Genomic DNA, 20,939 nt, shown 5'->3' with positions numbered 1-20,939 from the left:
TAATTACCATCTTGCCCTACTACTCTTTACAGAAAAATGAGAACCCCTCCTCTCTCTCTCTCTCTCTCTAACCTCGCATTCTGTATCTAATTTTCTTACCAAAAATGACGATGAAAACACCAGTAATAACGCACCATCACAAAATTTTAAACTTGCAAACCAAAACTATTAAGTTCCAACACCAAAAATCAGGCAACATAAACATACCAAATTAGGTACCAAGCAACTTGAAAACAGAGCCAAAAATGTATATTGACACCAAAGCAGAATCCGGCGATGAGAGAGTTGTCGACAGAGATAGAGCGATGAGGTGTTGATAGTTCCATCGTGGCCGGCAAAGTGATTAACGGCACAGAGGAGTATTGAGCAACGGGGTGAAGAAGGCCGGACCGGCGAGGATAATATTGCGAGGTAGCGATGGAGGCCGGAGGGGAAGAAGGGGAAGATTTTCTCGACGTAATCGATGTAGCCGCCGTTGCCGGGGTAGGCAGGCGGTGGCGAGCTCATGAGGAAGATGAGGGGGATGAGGGTTAGTTTTTGTTGGTGGCGGTGGTGGGGAGCTGGTAGGGGGTGTCTGGGTGGTGGTGGAGCTGTGTCTCCGGTGGTGGTCCGGTGGTGGTCATGGCTGGTTTTGTGATGTGGGATTGAATTTCTAGAATAATGATTGGTTGGCGAGAAAATTGGATCAGAGATTATAGGATTGAGGGACCATCTTCATTTCACTATATTAGTGATTTATTGCAGAGATTCAACACTTTACTGGTGTTTTCATTTTTCTGTAAAAAAATTAGACACGAAGAGAACTGAGAAGCGAGGTTTTAGAGAGAGAGAGGAGGGGAAATTTCATTGGTGGTTTCATTTTTCAGTTAAAAAGATAATGGGATAAGATGGTAATTATGGCGACTCATTCCATGAATTCAAAAATTGGGCTAAAATTTGGCGAGTCCATTTTAGTACTGGACTCCCCGAAATTGACCCAAAATGGCCAAATACATACGTTATTGGAGTTGCTTTTAGCAGTGAGATGCAATGTACAGAAATTTTGTTGCATCCCATGGCGGCATTGTTATTATGTTATAGGTCCAGTATTTCCGATAGAGCATAACATAGAAAAGAAAATTTCCAAAGGGATAATGATTTGTTGGCGGGCTGGACATCGACCTATGGGGCCGACTAAAGGAAAGCCTTTCCATGGCAGATGTCGGCTAAAAAAACGACTCCTAATAAATATCTACCGAAATTTGCTCCGTCCTTTCACTAGTCTTCTCTTTTTTATACATGCGAATCGTTGCTCTCATTTGTTTACTCTATTTATCATTTCACAAGAGCCCCTGTTTTTTCCTCTCAACCAAAGGTTTCAAATATGGCCGAAGTGGTCTCAGTTCAATCATTTACCATATAAACCCATTTCAACGATGCCTCAATTCAGCTCCAAAGCCTCTCTCTTTCCTCTGAATTTGATTGATTTTTGGACCATAAAGTCAGGACAGAGGTTGAAGGTTTCGATCAGAGAATTCAAGAAAGCCAGGCCAGTTTTGAGAGTGAATGTTGCGAATGAAGATGAATGGACACCGGAGGAGGCGTCGGACATGGTGGTGGCCGACGAGGAGGAGGAGGAGGAGGAGGAGGAGGAGGAGAAGCTGGATACGTTGAAGAAACAGTTGATCGTGGACTGAGAGCAACGAGGGAGACAAGGGCGGAGATTGTCGAGCTGTTTATGCAGCTCGAGGCCAAGAATCCGACTCCGGCACCGACTGAAGCTTTGACTCTCCTCGACGGTAAATGGATTTTTGTGTAAGTTTTCACTCATCACATTCTTCATTATTTTTGCTAGGCCAAACGCTGCACACTTTTTTAAAAAACACTGAAGATTTCACTTTTCAGCCTCAAACCTCTCTCTCACACTTAACTGCGATTTTCAGTGATGCTAAATTATAAACCCTATATGTCGATCAACTAGAGTCCGACCCGCAAGATAATACGAGTTTGGTGTCGGGTGTGAGACCTGGACCAAAACAAAATTAGGGCCACAACTTCACAATTTCAAATTGATTCAATTTATTTATTTATTTTCACTCGTTATTTTGAATTGATGATGATTTTTATACTAGTGATCGTGATGTTATTTCCACATTGTTCGCTGTGTTTCATTTTAGACTCAGAAATCACAAAAATGGTCTTAGGGAAGACTCGGACGTCCTTTTAGAATTTTGATCACATTTTGAAGCTTGTCAATTTGTTAAACATTGGTTTGAACTTGCTTCGTTGCTCAATAAGCTAATGAACTATTAGGAAACGAAAAACTAAAGTACCAGATGTCACTCTTGCGAGTTAGAGTCACAAAGCAGTTGATAAACTGAATCAAGTTCAAGGAATTTTTTTTTTATTTGAAGGTTAAGCAAACACACACACCCATGGAGGCTCGAACATGTGATCTCCCCAAAGGGGAGGAGGGCTTGTACTAGCTGCGCTATTGCCCATTGGTGAGTCAAGTTCGAGCTTGGGAGTAACTAGTTACTACTCAACTTGATTTGACCCGTGCATGATTCTTTAACTTCTCTATAATTTGTATGATGGAAGTATCCGTGTTGGCTATTCTTTATGTTAGAAAATTTAAGTTTAAGTACCATTAGATGGTCCCATGAACTCGAATACAATCCAAAAATTTATCTTTTCAAGTGTACAATGGAAGTATGTCCACTAATGTTTTTGGTATAAAATTTAAGTAGAAGTAAAAGCTAGTACGGTCCAACAATGAACTTCAATTCAGCAGGACTCATGCCATGTTTTGACCACACAAGCATATCTCTGATGAATAATGCAATACAATTTCTATATTGCCTGCTATTGGTATTCATGTAACTCACATCTTGAGATATTTGGAAGCTAGGATTTGTCATTCATAGATGCACAATGTGTTGTACAATAATTCAAGTGTACAAAAGTACTACTATGTGTGCTTGTTAATGGAAAATAGCTGAGACGGGGACCAACAAAAGGCTCTGTAAATTTATGAAAACAGGATCATCTCTATGATGTTTATGCTGGATCTAGCTAGATTAAATGAACAACCAACCACCAATCCTGTGGGATCTAACTACAAATTAATTTATTTTCATTTCTATAATGTTTGATCTTCAATCATTGTTGATTATGTGTGGTCAAATTTATTACTCCCAGAGCCACAACCTACATAGCCATATAAGAGTCCATAAGGAACTTCCAAATTTTAGGGTCATAGTTACTAGGAGGGATAAAAAGTAAGGAGTATGGAAATGGCATAAGAGATACATGAGGTTTGAGACAGCACTATACCAATTTTCTGTCTTCATTATATATTTCTTAAAAACAGTTTAGAATGTACAAGATGAATAGTCGAAATCATCATTATCCAACTAAAGTTATAAATTAATCACAGATCCCATTAAGAGAATTTGGGATCCTCTTTGATCATATGATTAACATTAGATACGCAGACATGGTTCACGTTGATAATTAATAAAAATAAATTGAATTCCATAATAATTATCTGCATTACTTCACATTTGTTTCTCCAGCTATTTTCCAATTTGATTCCTTCTTGTGTGTCCTCTTCATTTTCAAGGTATTGATTTTGTTAGAACCTAAAATGGAGCAATTTATGTAAAAATTGCAAAGTATTGTTTTTATTAGAACCTAAAACGGAGCAATTTATATAAATTCAAGTTTAAATCCATGTTGTAGTGTGAAGGTCTATTTCTGAGTTTGAATCTAAGTTGGATCTTGTGAACATATTTATGGATAATCCAAACAAAACTTAATATACTAAAACGGATATGTTTCATCAAATATCATCAAAGTTGATTTCTTTTATCTGTATTTATATTCAGGTCCAACCTGAAATTTAAGATTGAATAAGATTCATTTATGAGCTATTTTAAAATTAAATTTATATTCATAATCTAAGCACAATTAACCGAATTTCAAATTTCAAATTGGACTATTTTGACTGCAGACACGTGTATCATGTTAATGGCATCTCACTTTTTCTAACAAGCAGAGAATTAAGGCCAACAAAATTCTACAAACTGCTTTGATTATTCTGCAATTTACAAAATCAAGTGAAAGCAGAAGAAGAGCAAGTTGTAACTTTTTCAGTCAACACTATAGGGGCTGCTTGGTTCAGCGGAAAACAAACTCTTGAAGTATTCAAAGAAGACAAATCTCTGAATACTAGCAGAGAAGAAAACGGGGAGATAAAAAGGTTTTATGTAATACTTTTAGAATACGAACTATGAACTCAACTAACTAATTTAAACTCAGAATATAAAGACTTCACCAAGAATTCTGAATCGTTTAGAAAGTTATGTACACATATATTTTAACTTTCAGAATATTAGCTTTTATACATGCCTACATGGTCGCTGTGACTGCATGCTTAACTCTGAAGCTACAGTTGATGAGAGAGATTTTTATTCACAAGAATCAGAACTAGTTACTTTTTCTTTTATCATTCTATATTCTACAAAACCTATTGAAAAAAAAAAAATAATAACATACTTGTATCAAAATAATTCAAGAAGCGAAAATCAGTTACATGGGATTCTCAGGCTCTTTGGCCGGTTGTTTCAGCCGGAAATAGACTTTTTGATTGTGGCAGATGAGACTGTTTGATGTGATTATGGTGTTCTCTGAATTGAAAATAGCTTTTACTGAAATATATAGCCATCTCACCTCTCCACCTGTATACTATTTTTAGCTTTACCTCTTGTTAATTGAGTTACCTAATTGTGCCGGAACAATAATGCAGTTCCATAAACTTTATCATAGCATATTCTTTTTGGCATTGTTTGTGCTCATTAACAAATATTATGCAATCGATGTCGTGACATATCTTTTGGAGCTTTTTGCACAATATAATTATCTCTTGATTCTATTGTTTGTATTCAAGAATGTATCAAATTTGTATCCTCCTTTGAGCAAACAAAATACTGTTCAACAGTTACCTCTGTCATAATTTAATAGGTCTATATCGATATCCATTAATGGAACTACTGTGTATATATTCTATGGAAAGACAACCGAGCATGTAGCTTTGCTGGTTGAGGTTTCAATCCCAATTGATAAAGTAGTTTTTGTGAATGGTACAGAGTAAACTGAGTCAGAAAGTGAAATTCTTTGCCTCAAGATAATTATCTTGGCATCACAACTCTATCTTTGGTAGATCAATCTCTTTTTCCACTTTGTTATTTGATTAAGTGAAGTAGATACCATGCCTTTATAATTATAGGATAAGAAATGTCCAATTAATGCACTGTTAAAGTGCAATGCACAACTTAGCAAAGAATGTGACTGTACAATAACAATGACATGTAATATGGTGGAAAAAATTGCTTAAATTGGATTAAAATCATACACTATCCTTTCCAAATTGACCACATATGTTTTAAAAAGAAGTAATGCAAAGCGGCTGTAAAAGGACTTTTTTAGGTGGCACAACTTTTGTCAAAACACTAGGATAAGTGCTGGAAAACAATAAAATAAAAACTCAAAGCCCCTGACGTCACACACAATCCACTTTCTCTACCAATTCAAACACTAGACTTGCAGACACACTCTCTCTCTACCATTTCTGCACGACACTTGGCTCTATCGCACTGAGTTCGTGAAAAAGGTGTTTGGCCTGTAAAAGTGGTTGGTTTTGATGGAACTAGATAGGCGTGCTAGGAACTGCTGTAGTTCCGAAGAGAGATTCAAACAATATTCCCGAAGGAAGATTGCAAGACCAGGCGACTGTGATGAGGTCTGGAATGAACACCTCAGGGTTCTTTTTGCTTTTAAAAAAGGATTTCGGGATTGTTAACTGGCTAGGAAGAATTACGTTACTTATGAAAGTAATTGACTGGAAAGTAAGATTATTTAATGTAAAGTGCAAAACTTCGACTACACGTATTGAAATTGCATTGCAATGAAAATAAAGATTGTATTGAAATGCTGTGTTTGTGCGTTGAGCAGGCCTTTTAAGTTACAATATCATGCCCTATTTATAGAATTTAGTAATGGTAGCTTGCATGTAACTGCTTGCTTCCTAGGCTGCCATGTGACCCATGACTTTGCATGTAACCGCTTGCTTCCTTAGATGCCATGTGTCCCAAGACTTTCCACTGAAACGTTGTAGTACCTTTCCATTGGAATCGACCAGCTTTTGAGGTTGCCATGTGTCCCATGACTTTGCATGGAATCGCTTATAACTGCTCGCTTCCTAGGCTGCCATGTGTCTCATGACTTTGCGTGTAACCGCTTACTTCCTAGGCTGCTATGTGTCCATGACTTTGCATGTAACCGCTTGCTTCCTTGGTTGCCATGTATATCAAGACTTTCCACTGGAACGTCGTAGTATCTTTCCATTGGAATCGACCAGGGCAATCTTCCACTGGAAAGTGGAAAAATAGAGTGTAAACAAGAGGTGACCTCAAATGGTGATGGATTGGAGGTCTTCGACTATCTATGTACAGTTTGTGGGAAAGATCGAGAGAATTTTGAAACCTAATTAGGTATTCCACCTATCCATTAGTTGATGTATTTGTACTTGCTTTTCATCCAATCTGGTTCATCTAATAAATTCTATATCTTTTAATATGTTTATTATCTTTCATCTCTGCAATTCCACTATACAGTCGAGTTTTGGTGGTGCAGAGTCGGTTAAAGAAGAGCAGAGACGTATTTGTTCATATTTAACACACAATTTTCCTTTCACTTCTCATTACTTAGTGCATTTATAGAGATCCTAAGCTGGAATGAGAATACAAATTGTTAATATTTGCCAAATCCTATATATATTAGTATGCTTAATTTGGTCCAGTGTTTAATTTGTCTTTGGCCTTCCTAAATCTTTGTTGTAATGATATTCATTGTTATTTTCCTGATCTATCACATTACTTTGTTCTAAATTGATTATTGGTACCTATTGCAAAAACACCCGCTTAATTTCCTCATTTTTGGTAGTTGTTTATTGCTTATTTCTCAATTTTTTGGTGTGCTCAACATTTGGTGCAGAGTATTGGGACATCACTGAGTTTGTCGTGTGTAAGAAATATTTAGCTCTCTTCCTTCATTTGGCTTTTGTTTTAATTTCAGAGTTATTATACCGCTTCATGATTACTTATCAAAAAAAAAAAATTATACCGCTTCATAGGGGTGGTAAATGGGTGGGTTGGGTTGGGTTGAAAATGGGCGGGTCAATATGGGTTAAGACCCATATTTAACCCGTTCAGAACGGGTTCAATATGGGCGGGTTGAATATGGACAGGGTCAACTCGTTATGACCCGTGAATCCATTAATTATTATTATTAATTATTTTTTATTTTATTTTTATTTTTCTTTTTTAATTTTTTAATTTTTTTTTATTAAATGTTAACATGATTATTAACCTTTTGCAACCCCAATGCTATCATCATACATCCCTCTCTCTATATATACCATATATATGTATATGTGTATATGTATATATAGCAGAGGAAAACACAATCACCTCTCGGCTCTCATGACTTTCTCTCTCTACATATATATGGTATATATATGTATATGTGTATATGAATTGCATGTGTATATATATATATATATATATATAGCATAGGAAAACACAACCACCTCCCTACATTCCCACGATCACGACATGCGCCTTCAAATCCGATTCCCATGAGTCCATTACAAACTGGGCTCTAACATATTATAAAATTATATATGTATTGTTTCCTTCACTCATTCCAAATTTTACAATCTCACTTTCTCTCTCTAGATGAATATATGGTTCTAAATAATGGCCCGCCAAATCTAAATCCGTAAATTTTTTATTTTTAAAATTTTTTAAAATTATTTTTTAACTATTAATTATTTTTTAATTTTTTTTATAAAAAAATTAATTATTTTTTAATTTTTAAAATTTTTTATAATTATTTTTTTTTGAAAGGTTTTAAAAATTTTAAAAATTTTATTTAAAATTTTTTTTTTTTTTTTTTATTTTTAAAAATAGATTTTAAATATTAATTTTTTTTTGAAGAAGTTTCTAGAGAGAGAAACTTAGAGAGAGGGGATTGATAAGAGACAAATTTAGAGAGAGAGGATTGTGAGAGAGAGAATTTTAGAGAGAGAAATGAGTTGAGTGCATAGAATATATGTGTGTCGTGTGTTTATTATGTGATGGGTGAAATATGGGTTGGATATGGTTAACCATAGTAACCATATTCAACCCATCTTGACCATCAAATTAAGTGGTTAAAAATTACCCAACCCATCTTGACCCTCAAATTAAAATGGTTCACCCATAACCATTAAAAGGCGGGCGGATATGGGCGGGTTGATGGTTCCTGACCCATTTTGCCACCCCTACCGCTTCATGACTATATAATTTCTGAGGCTTTTCAGGTGAAACATTTTAACCTGTACATACCATTGTTGAATTCTTGGATATACCGAGCAATTATACACTCCATTAAAATGTTTTAGTATGTGACTAGATTTGCTCTGTTTTGAAAGTAAGCACTATTCTCTGTTTTTATTTTTTTCAACCTTGTACACTTGAGTAGCTCACACACATATAATATCATGCATAGTGTTGAAGAAAATGATAACAATGCATGCCCAAAATACTTTGTTTTATATAGTTTTGTATTTCATTTCTCATGTTAGAAATTGCAATCTCAAGACTTTTTGTGAATTTTTCATTGATACTTGTGGTGTACGGTTGAATTTGTTATGGTTAGATGATTCCTTTGTTGAAGATTTTATTTTATTTTTTATTATTATTATCTGATGACGAGATCTAGTTGTTGATTTGATTAGATTACAATATCATATGCGATATGGAGGATAGTAGCACAATCATTTCATTCAACCCCGTGCTAAAAGTTGAGTACACGACTTAATTAAGCTAAGCTAGCATTGAGTTCATACTTCATAGATTTAAAAATTGAAGACAGTTTTTATTTTCAAGTGATTTCAAATTTTCCAACAATTGAACTCTAATTAGTCATTTAGTTCAAAAGACACGACTAGCCTTCCTTTCTATTACCAGATGAAAGCATATTAGCATTAATTAGAGCAAATTGCATGATCTATTTACAGTTTGAGATAATGGTTCTAACAACTCTATGATATGCATGGAAATTTGAGATGCTTGGGCCATTTGGGAACTTAGTATACTGATTTTGGTTGCTGATAAGTACCTTGATTCTTTGACATCCATATATTTTTCTTGTCGATGTTATACCTCTAAGCAATTCCAAGCAATTCCAGTATTTTCCAACATGATTCAACTAGAAAGAAATAGAGGATATTGTACCTTGGAACTAAGCTGGGTTCATTTTTATAGATTAGTATCAATAATTTTAATTATTTACACAATTGTATACTCTTCATAGGTTTGCAATGAAGTCGGCACTTATCATGCATTACAAAATCCCAGAGCATCCTACCCTTCATCTTCTCATTTACCTTTATCACATGTAATTATGAAGTAGCATTTGACTCTGTATGGTCAAGTCCTGTCTTCAAATGATGCACACCGTATTAGATTGTGTTGACGCTAGAATCGGCTCCTAAGATCCGATTCGGAATTGATGTTTACAGGCGTGCCAGAACCAATAATATGGTTCGATTGTAAATAGTCAACGTTAGTCTCTTTAAGAATATTGATTATCAGGCGATGCGAGGATAAAGAGAACAGTGATACTCTTCTTAGAGTTCAAGAATTGCCTTAATTAAAAAGACTTTTAATTGAATGAATTATAGTAATGATTGAGAGAATAGAAAGGGGAAAGAAATAGATATAGAAAGAATAGAGAGAGAGAGAGAAAGATTTAGAGGGAGAGAGATAGAATGAGAATAAAAGAGATAGGGAGAGAGAGAGAAATAGCAAGAATGCTATTTTGGGAAAGAGCTTGAGAAAGCAAACAAATAAATTAAAGATTCTAGGGTTGCTGGACCCCTATCTCAGCATGCCTCTTTGATTATTTATAGAATAAAACATGGAAACAAACTCCTATATGCAAGTATTTTACTTGCATTACAACTCTATCACAACTAACTATAAATTCAAAATAAACTAATCCTATAGATAACCCAACTAACTATAAGTTTAAAATAAACTAATCCTAAAGATAAACATAAATATTTAACTTACATCAACTAAAAGATAAATACTAAAATTATAATCCCTATCCATTAAATAACTCAAATGCTTCAATCTCCTTTGCCTCTTAATGTAGCTTCTGTTACCTTTTTCACGTGTCAAATTGGTTGCCATATCATTAATACAAAATTTACCAAAAAGGGTGTCAACAATGCCCCCTAATTTTAAATGTCTTATCGACTGTCGGCCGCCCAAGCCGATAAGATATTTGAAATTTAAAGTACATTGGAAGAAAATTTTGAACAAAGGTTACGCTAGTCACTTGGAATCAGATTGCAAATCAATGAGCTCCAAAGCTTTATTTCTTCTGAATTACCTCTAAGATGATCTTTATTTCATTTTAGCCAAATCTGCCGATTTAGGCTTCTTCCTAGAATCTCATAAAGTTTGCCGATATTGCCGGTCCATAAACCCAGGAAGGACTTGCCCCCCATGCGTTTTCTAACTCCTCTAGCAAATCATGATCATGATCGGCAAGAATTAAATTATTGTGAAGCGTCATTCTAGCCGATCTGCCTATTATCTCTACTAGATAAATGATATTGAGCCAGCAAGGAGTTTTCTTAGCTGAATTCCTTTCAGCCGATTTTGCCTTAGCTGATTTTTCCTCCAGCTTAATCGGCAGGACTGTATCATGCCCAAAAGTGCATTGATCGGCAAACATGACCTCACTATACTCGGCATGCTGAAATGGAGCGTATGGATCAAATAACTTTTGTTTGGGGTTTGCAATCACATCCCCCCCGGCAGCCGCTGGTTTTTTAGCCGATTTTCTTATAACCAATTTTGTCGTAGTCGATTTTCTTTCAGCCGATTTTACCTCAGCCGATTTTCTCAATCGATTTTTAAGTACCCTTGTGAAATTAACATCTGCTAGTCTTTTTCTTCTTTTCTTGAAGTTGGGCTGAGGACAGCGAGTAAAACAATTCTTTCAGCTGATGATTGTTTTTGCCGATTATTAGATGTCACAATCGGCAAAGAATTCTGGTACATAGGCCGCTTTGCTTTTAGCCGATTTGTAGCTTTCCATTCATCAGTAACATGCTGATAGCTTTTCCAACTTTGTTGTTGATAAGTCATCTGTTGTGACTGATTTACCGTCTGCCGATAATCGACTACTGGAACTTGCCGATAATTGGCAGTCGGTGACTGATAATATTCTGGCAAACTTTGCTGCCGATTTTCTGATAAAATTTCCTGCCGAGATCGACAAGACTGGCCAATTTCGGTACTGGTTATCGACAGCCCCTCATATAACAGAGGTTGTGATACAGGGGTGACATGTTGATTTACCACCTGGTCAGGATAAGGTTTCTTGTACACAGGTTGAGCACATTTACGCCCTTGAGCTACCTCGGTTTGGATAAGCTGAGCCATCAATTCTTTAATCTCCTGATCAATCTCCCCAATTTCTTGCCGTTCTCTCTGAGGGGGAATCGGCATAACTGGTGGGCGTTGTAGAATAACCTTTGCTGATTTTACATTCGGCTCAATCGGCATCAATTGTATTTCTGTTATTATCAGCGGATTGCCGATGGGCATACCAAAAGTTGTGTTCGGCGGGACAATTACTGTCGTAGTTGTTTGTGGCCCTTGAGAAATGTTTGTCAACGGTAAAGAAATACGTTGAAAAATTGATTCAAGAGATGTCGAGTTTTCAGCTCGATAACGACTTTGGATAGTCGATATCTGAGCCTTCATTGCTTTCAAATCCTGAATAATCTCTTGCCAATCGGCTATCACTTGCCGATAATCGGCTGCTGGCGTCTGGTTTGCCATTTGCTGATAATCGGCTACTGGTCGCTGATAACTTTCAGGCCAACCATATGACTGATTGGCTTCACCTGCCGATAATCGGCTTCTGGTGACTGGTTTACCATTTGCCGATAATCGACTATTGGAACTTGCCGATAATCGCTTATTAGAACTTGCCGATAATCGCTTGTTGGAACTTGCCGATAATCGACTATTGGCGTCTGCCAATAATCAACTATTGGAACATGCCTATAATTGGCTGCTAGAGCATGCCGATAATCGTTTGTCCAACCATATGGCTGATTAGAATACTGGTACATCGGCTGATTTGAGTTATTAAAATATTTGTATGTTGGTTGAGAAGCCGACTGCATATTTTTACTATAAATCACTCACCTAGTGGGGTCCCACCGAGCGTGCCAAGAATGTTGACGCTAAAATCAGCTCCTAAGATTCGATTTGGAATTAATGTTTACAGGCGTGCCAGATCCAATAATATGGTTCGATTGTAAATAGTCAACATTAGTCTCTTTAAGAATATTGATTATCAGGTGATGCGAGGATAAAGAGAACAGTGATACTCCTCCTAGAGTTCAAGAATTGCCTTAATTAAAAAGACTTTTAATTGAATGAATTATAGTAACGATTGAGAGAATAGAAAGGGGAGAGAAATAGATATAGAAAGAATAGAGAGAGAGATTTAGAGGGAGAGAGATAGAACGAGAATAAAAAGACATAGGGAGAGAGAGAAATAGCAAGGATGCTATTTTGGGAAAGAGCTTGAGAAAGCAAACAAATAAATTAAAGATTCTGAGGGTGCTGGACCCTATCTCAGTATGCCTCTTTGATTATTTACAGAATAAAGCATAGAAACAAACTCCTATATGTAAGTATTTTACTTTCATTACAATTCTATCACAACTAACTATAAATTCAAAATAAACTAATCCTATAGATAACCCAACTAACTATAAGTTTAAAATAAACTAATCCTAAAGATAAACATAAATATTTAACTTACATCAACTAAAAGATAAATACTAAAATTATAATCCCTATCCATTAAATAATTCAAATGCTTCAATCTCCTTTGCCTCTTAATGTAGCTTCTGTTACCTTTTCAACGTGTCAATTTATTCCCAAATTAGTTGCCATATCATTAATACAAAATTTACCAAAAAGGGTGTCAACAGATTGGGTCTAGGTATGTATATCTTTCTCCAACTCTTCCTATGTATAGAGCTATGTTTTTCTCTTAGATATATATGTATAACCAGCTATTGAAGCTCACAATGGAACAGATTGAAGCTCATCTATGTTGAATTAAGAGATTCTTTGTTCCCTTGGCGATTCTCTGTTCGGGTGAGACAGAGACATATTAGGTGAGAAATTTTGCTTTTACTTCTCTATCTCTTTATTTCTTGTTGAAAAATGCATGAAAATCTGCTGGAACTCTCTCTCTCTCTCTCTCTCTCTCTCTCTCCACGAGATAGCAATTCCATGAGTCCTCTAGTCTCTCTCTCTCTCTATTTATTAATTTATACATACATTTTTATTCTTGTATTTAATATTCATATGTGAATATCAGAAGGTGATCTTATGTATTCCTGCGCATGTTTGAGTATATGTCTGTGTGATGCATACATATACATATATAACAGGATTGGGAAATTATTTGCAACCAAACAATTTCTCAAGCTTTCCAGGTTAAATTATATTACTTATTGAAATTGACAATGTTGTTTGGACGGTTGAACTAGTTTTTTTTTTTTTTTTTGGAGATTTAGTTGGCATTGTTTTTGATGCTGAAGTAACTTTTCTTTCAAATATATTTCTGTTTTAATTAGTAATGCATTTCCATATTAAACCAACTGGTGGTAACTGTAAACCAATTTTCTAACCCATCAGCCAAAACCAAAAAAGGCATATTTTTCTCCTGAGATACACACAAGAAAACCCAGTGTTGGAGAAGAAGCTTGAGAAAAAACCCAGTGTGCATGTCAGTTACAGTGTGCAACTTCATTTCTTTGATACTATGCATATGAATACAACATATATATGTGTATTCTACTACTGCATGTAAGGATAAAATCTAGCTCTGAACTGTACCGATTTTAGTTGATTTTCTTCTAATATTAACCTGCAATTATTTTCATCTCTAAAGATTGAATTGATTATTTTCTTCAATTTGTGCTCTTTTCTGAAGCATTTCTGTAATTAAATGTGCTTTTAGTTGAAGTTGTTTACTTACCAAAAATTTGTTTCATTATTTATTAATCTTTTGTCAAAACTTTGGGTTTTTTATTCTTTTAGATCTAAATCGAGGAGATGAAGAATAGGCTAGAAGTAGACGATGAGTAATGACCAGAGGTTTCCTTAGTTTCATCAGCATCAATTGTGATTTGCAATAAGGCACTTATTAGCACATTATTTTAATTTTGGCCAATTATTAACAACCTCTGCTAACTAGCTTGTGGTGAATATTTTTTGCTATTTAACTTGTTTCAATCCTTGCTATATTTAGTTTCAGTTCTTGCTTTGTTTCTATGTTTCTTAAATTAATTATGTTGATTAAGTGGCAAGTTTGTCACTGATTTTATATGCAACATATGGGTGTATAAGGCAAAGATAACATTTTTGTGCCAGCACTAAAGGGAAACTAACCATAAAGTTAATGAAACATTAAATTAATAAATGAGTGAAAGTGTTTCACGATTAAAATTGTTGCTTTTAGATCTCTCTCACCATTACTTCTGCTTCTATCCTATGAAACTATCATTTGCCAGGAAGACAGATTTATGAAATATATTATGTCTTCTTTTTAAAACATTTGATGGTGAAGTAACTTTTCTGAGGATATATATATAAGAAGTTTGGCCAAATACAAAAAGCAGAATAGGTAGACTAGGAAAAGAGAATCTTGCTCTACTGCCCAGCCTTTTCCATTCCGGAACTCACCTCACAGTTTATTGATATGTGACTTGAGCTTAATTAAGCTTAATCAATTAATTGCCCTTTGTTTTACTAAACCTGGCTGGTTGTACAACTAAGCTCCTCCTTTTCTAGTTTCTGAATGGTAAAACATGATAGGATTGTTGAAAACTATTACTGAATTCTTTTACTATTCTATAGCACCAGTCTTCCATCATTTGCTAGTATTCTACTTGAATAATCTATCTTGAGTTTTTCATTAAGCACCAAAAATATTTTCTTAAGTAGATTTCTCTATTTACCTAGGTTAGTAAAGTGACATTTTTCCTTTAATGCAGGTACTTGTTGGTGGCATTGATGCAGATACCATGCTACTGGATTTTTGCTTTATTAATAGTGAAGATGAAGCACATTGATTCAAACCATTGTATACATTGTTGCTAGAGTGTTGATAGAATTGTCTGAAATTTCTTTTGTATAATTTGACATTTTTATATTTACTTATTCATGATAACTAATGTATACATTGGTAGAGTTTCGGTAAATTTGAAGTTTGATTCTTTTTGTTTAAATTACTCCATGTGGACATGATTTAGCAATGTATACATTCCCTGATAATCTGGTAGCTAGGAAGTTACTGTTATATAAAACTCTTTGGCAGCAGATATTATTGCTCCAAAAGGCAGAAAATAGGCAGCTATAAAGGGTCTTTGACAGCATATAAATGTTGCCTATTGTGGCCCTAAGGTAGTGGCCATGACTACCGTGCTTTTTTATTGCACACAGTTTTGCCAGCAGATATCGCTGCAAAAGGTTTAGGCAGCAGTTTTTATCACTTGTAGCAGCAGAAATATCTGCTGCTATTTCCTGTTTTTGTTATAGTGATTAGAACTGATGGCTAGGTGGGAAATGATTGATGTTTGTGATGTGTTAGAGCTTCTGTCTCCTGTTTTTGATGGTGAAAAGGTCAGTAGTACATATATATACATGTTTTTGTGTTTGTCTGTTCATCTTCATTATAAGGATTGAATTGACATGGAATAACTCAATTCTACTCAACATAGTCTTCTATCAATTATGTGGAACTGGTTACATGAATTTTGCTGTATCTAGCGTCACATTCTTTGTCAAATTACATGCTATCTTAACGTTTGTACTATCTCAATTCTCAACCTTTGTTAGTTTTGGTCTTCTCTTCCCCCAATACAACTTGCAGTACAAATTCGATAATGTAGATAAATTGTGTATATTGTTCTGAATTATAATATATCATTATCCCTTTAACTGGTTTGTACATATGCTGTCAGTGTTCTTGAAAGAGCTGATGATGAAGAGCTCCATTGTTACCTACTTCAACTAGTTCAAGCTTTGTGGTTTGAGTGCTCTGATAAATCTCGCCTTTCTCATTTGCTTGTGCAATGGTGTATTCATGCTGTTATACACAAAATTTTCAAAGTGGCAATTTTATGGTATTTTGCAGTTAACTACTTGATGTCATCTGAAAGTGTCCTTGAACTATGGCTGCATTATGTAATATTGAGTTGGCTAGTTTTCTCCGGTGGTAAGGTGCAGTGGAACTTCATGATCCTACATATGCAAAACGTTTTTATTGTACCTATGACATTCTAGAAGAAAATATGATGAAGGTATGGTGTCCTCATTTTCCATTATTGCATTATTAGATAAGACGATTTGAAAATCTTATGATGCAAGACATATACTAGGATGATGTTAATATATATATATATATATATATTTGCTTTAGATAGTGATGAGAAACTGTCTTTTGGTAGGGAGAAATATTCAAGCTTCGATCTAATTGCTTTAAACAATGTCAATTGTGGTATTTTTGTTTATATATCACAAGGGGCCATCTCTGAAGAGTAATTGTATCATGAGGGCGTATCCCCCGAGCCCATGTTCTCATCCTCGTTGAATTGTGAGGATGATTGCACAACTTATTGTTACGACAAAAGCAACAAATCAAAAACAAAACAAGAATCAAGACAGAAAAGTAAACACGCAACACATAAAGAGCAAAAAGATTTACGTGGTTCGGCGTAATCCTCCCCAATGAAGATCTGACGATACATTTTACTATGCAAAAATTAGGTTTTACTATGCAAAAATTAGGAGATTACAAGTTTCAGTCTTGAAACCATAGCTCTCGCTCTCCCTCTCTTTCCTACAATTTTCAGCGTTCTTTTGTTACCCACTCCAAATCCTAAAGGCCCTTATACACCGGGACTATAATAGAGTTCTAAACAGGGTCCACGACCCGCAAACAAAAAATGGGTCATAATTTTTTTTTTTTTTTTTCTTTTTCTTAATTGGGTTGTGACCCAGACCGAAGCAAAATTCAGGCCACAACATCACACTCATGATCCAATGGTGATGAGGGCATGGCTCAGTGATATTGCCCTTGCTGTATCTTTTTCCTTCTCAGAATCAATTTGGAAGTTAATCCTAAGTGTGGATTGCGATTGCAAGTCCCACTGCATATGTATGACCTAAACTTTGAACACCAAATTATAATCAACAATAGTTTATAAGAGGCTTGGGGGCTTGTTTGATTCAGTTCTATGAAAACAGAACTGTCTGAAAGCAAATTGTTCAGAGAACTTCAAACAATTGTAAACTTTATTATAACAGGCAGTTCTCTGCATGCCTCTTATTATATTTTTTATTTTTTGTTTATTTATTTTAAACTCAGTTTTCAGAATGCAATTTCAGAAAATTGATAACCAAACTAATTTTTGAACTGTTTTCTGCTTTTCATTCTTGAAATGTGGAAAACAGTAGAAAACTGAATCAAATAGGTTCTTGGTGTTTTGGAATAGTATGAGAATAAAGGGGGTTACCATATCATTCCCAAAAAAGTCATGGTCTTTTAAGATTATGGCCGCATTGATTTGTTTTTCATTTTAATCCTTTTGGGCATATAGAGCAAATTAAGTTTTAGGTAAATAGAGTTGGCGTGACTGGAAATGATGATGGATTTAAGTTTCGGCAGAGTTTGGTGCGCCAGACAGAACTGACTGCTCATCTGTGTTCTGTAATTTAGGAAATGTATGGGGCAGAACCCAGAAGAAGATTGAAAATCTTAGACAGCTTCTTTTTGGCCTTCTAAGTGATTTTACCTTACTTTGAAGAGGTAATTCTGTTAGATAAAGTTCGTCAACAGATCACATTATTAGCTCAAATTATGTTGTTTGTTTGACATATTGTCACTGCATCTGATCATTTTCAGACTTTGTCCCATATATTACTCATTGGATTTGACTATTCATAAATTTAAACATGTTGATCTACATTTTCAGCCTGTAAGATCACCTTTGGCACCAAGTGTCCTCATCACAGGGATTGTTCCATCATAATCGTCAATATTTAAAAGTGCACTGCATCCTTTGCGTCTGACTTTTCGAACAGCAAGTGGAAGAAGTTGCAAGATCATCAAGAAAGGAGACGAAATTCGGCAAGACCGGTTGGTAGATGCCAAACATTTGCTTTCCCATTTATAAAATATTTAGGAGACCTGTAAGCTTATTTATACTGATGTGATACACTAATACACTGATATGTAGTTCATGTAGGTTGTTAAAATGGTATCACTTGTGGATTTAGGAATCTTGATCTACACTCAACTGGACACGATGAAGGCGTGCTGGAATTCATACCATCCAGTTCTTTAGGACAGGTACTATATCATATGAATGTTACTCTTTGCAATAGTTATATTGATAAGTGTAACTGTTACACTGACAGTTAACTGATTGACCTATTGGATAGCTAACTCAATTAGCATGTAGTTGCTCCCTGTTTCTTTTAGCACTCTCAATCTTGTGACTTGTGGCATATTGCTATTGGGTTAATAAATTTTGTTGCTTTTCGTATCCAGATTTTTGCATAGCACTGTAGTATTATAAGTTTTCTGCAGAAGTTCCACCCTGACGAAGATGGACCATTTGGGATTACAGCCACCTCTCTTGAAACATTCATAAAAATCTGTGCTGGCTACTTAGTCATCACATATATATTGGGAATTGGGGACTTCATTTATTTGGGAAATGGAAAGTGATGCCTTGGCTGCTTCAATATATGTTATTGTCTAATTTTATTCTTATGCATGTATGTAAGATTGCCCCAGTTCATGAATGTAAAGATGAATATTGCTGCACGTTAGAACTACTATGAAGTTGTATATTTTTACTTTCGTCTAATCGTGTAATGTTTGGAGCTTAATATCTTTATCTGCAAATTTGTGAAGCTTCTGATGACAATAAAACATACATTTCTAAATAATTTAGCCTGGATTTTGAACCCCAACCAAAACAATTCCGAAAAAGAAACCTCCCTTCCACCCTAGAAAAGGGTATATTATCAATTCCTTTAACTGTGTTCTATCTTGCATCTCTAGTATTTTCACAAGTAGGCTATCAGTTCGAATTCATTAGACTGGAAGTAACATTTTTTGGATACGCGTTCAATCCAATTTAAGGATGATCCTCTTTTATTGCTTGTCTGCTCCACACAACATGCATGTCAGTTCCTCGTATATGATCTCAGTGCAATATCTTATGTCCATTCTTCACTTGTTAAATCGAAGTTTGATTCTTGAGTCAGAAGTCTTCCTGGTCTCTAGGCACCTTGATAATTTTCTCCTTAGGAATGATGGCCGCCTCTTTCATGTTGATTTCGGTTTTATTTTGGGTCGAGACCCAAAGCCATTTCCACCACCAATGAAGCTTTGCAAAGAAGTGGTTGAGGCTATGAGTGGAGCAGAAAGGTATTCTTACCTTTCTAAAGTAATTAATTATAATCCTTGGTGCTTTAGGTGTGTCATGTTAGTTAGACAAGGTCCAATCAGATTTTTGACATAATTTGACTCAGAAAGCATGTTGTGTTACACTTTTGCCTCCTGCAGCCAATACTATACCAGGTTCAAATCTTACTGTTGTGAAGCTTTACATCCTCCTGTGAAATTTAGTAATCTAAAATTGAATCTGTTTCAGCACATGGCGGGTTCCAATATTCCTGCTTCTTATCCCGTGAAAGGAATTCTTAAGGTGGCTTCCTCTCAATACTTGTATGTCAAGGATATGATTGTTCGTCTTGTTTTGACCAAGTTTCTGTTGATACTTACAGCTTCAAGAAAAGTTCCGGTTACTTGGACGATGAGGAGGGCATACATTTTTTCGAAGATCTTATCAATGAGAGTGTCAGCGCTTTCTTCCCTCAAATGGTGGAGACCATTCATCGCTGATCCAGAAAATGACTAGTATTTATGCCTCTGTAATTTGATTTATAATTTCTAAGTTCATTTCTGGGAGTGTCTTTCTGCAAAATTAGTTGTTCGAAAGTCAACCTCGGCATGTTTTATGCTGGATTTTTGAATTAAATTACAGTTGGGTGCATAAATTTTTCTGAAATCACTGGTTTTGGGCTGAGTGGAAGCTGGTCCCTACGCAGTAGTGTGCGCCTGTGCTTTCACATTGATTCTTTGTAATATTCTTGTGGTCGATGTGCCCAATTTAATGGTAGTGGTAATGATTGTTAAAAGTGGGTCAAATGATTGAAACTAGTACAAGACCTGCAAAGTACTTTTAGTGGCGTCTTTGAAAATCACTCTTTTTTCTTTTGTTCGGATTGATCAGTCAAGAAGCCCTTCCGCTTACGATTCAGAGAATGAATACTAGAATTAAAATTATATTTAATAATTCATTGATAGTGTTACATCTAATTTATAAAATAAGATTTAGTTAAGATAAGTAACTAATTACCTATCAATTAGTTTTAAATAAAGGAGTGAATAATTTAATTTTACAGCTGTATTATAAGAGATAAAATCTCAACACTCCCCCTCAAGTTGGTACATAGATGTCACACATGCCCAACTTGTCTAAAAATTTTATAAATACTTGATTTGAGACTATTTTAGTAAGAATGTCGGCTAGTTGATCATTAGATCAAATCTTAGGTAACTTCACAATTTTCTCATCTAACTTCTCCTTAATGAAGAATCTGTCTATTTTAACATGTTTCATACGATCATGTTAAATTGAATTATGGACAATATCACATGCT

The 20,939-nt window shown here is 35.2% G+C and overlaps 1 long non-coding RNA gene across 8 annotated transcripts; it reads left to right on the top strand.

The window, feature by feature from the left end:
• The first annotated feature begins 592 nt into the window (after positions 1-592).
• LOC132303068 (uncharacterized) lies at positions 593-20,413 on the top strand. 8 transcript variants are annotated; one of them, XR_009481068.1, is made up of 7 exons: positions 593-1,794; positions 15,194-16,501; positions 17,920-18,009; positions 18,176-18,339; positions 18,440-18,552; positions 18,754-19,921; positions 20,001-20,413. It is a non-coding gene; the product is annotated as an uncharacterized LOC132303068 (long non-coding RNA). The 8 variants fall into 8 exon arrangements; XR_009481073.1 differs by having other exon boundaries at positions 18,176-18,343; XR_009481075.1 differs by having other exon boundaries at positions 594-1,794; positions 18,176-18,343; positions 19,868-19,921.
• The last annotated feature ends 526 nt before the right edge of the window (positions 20,414-20,939 follow it).

Source organism: Cornus florida, unplaced genomic scaffold (genome assembly GCF_030987335.1).
Source record: "Cornus florida cultivar Cherokee Brave unplaced genomic scaffold, ASM3098733v1 CherokeeBrave_3.0.0_Hap2_Chr04, whole genome shotgun sequence".
Taxonomy (NCBI): domain Eukaryota; kingdom Viridiplantae; phylum Streptophyta; class Magnoliopsida; order Cornales; family Cornaceae; genus Cornus; species Cornus florida.
Note: the sequence above shows the minus strand (reverse complement) of the source record. Positions and strands in the feature narration are given on the sequence as shown.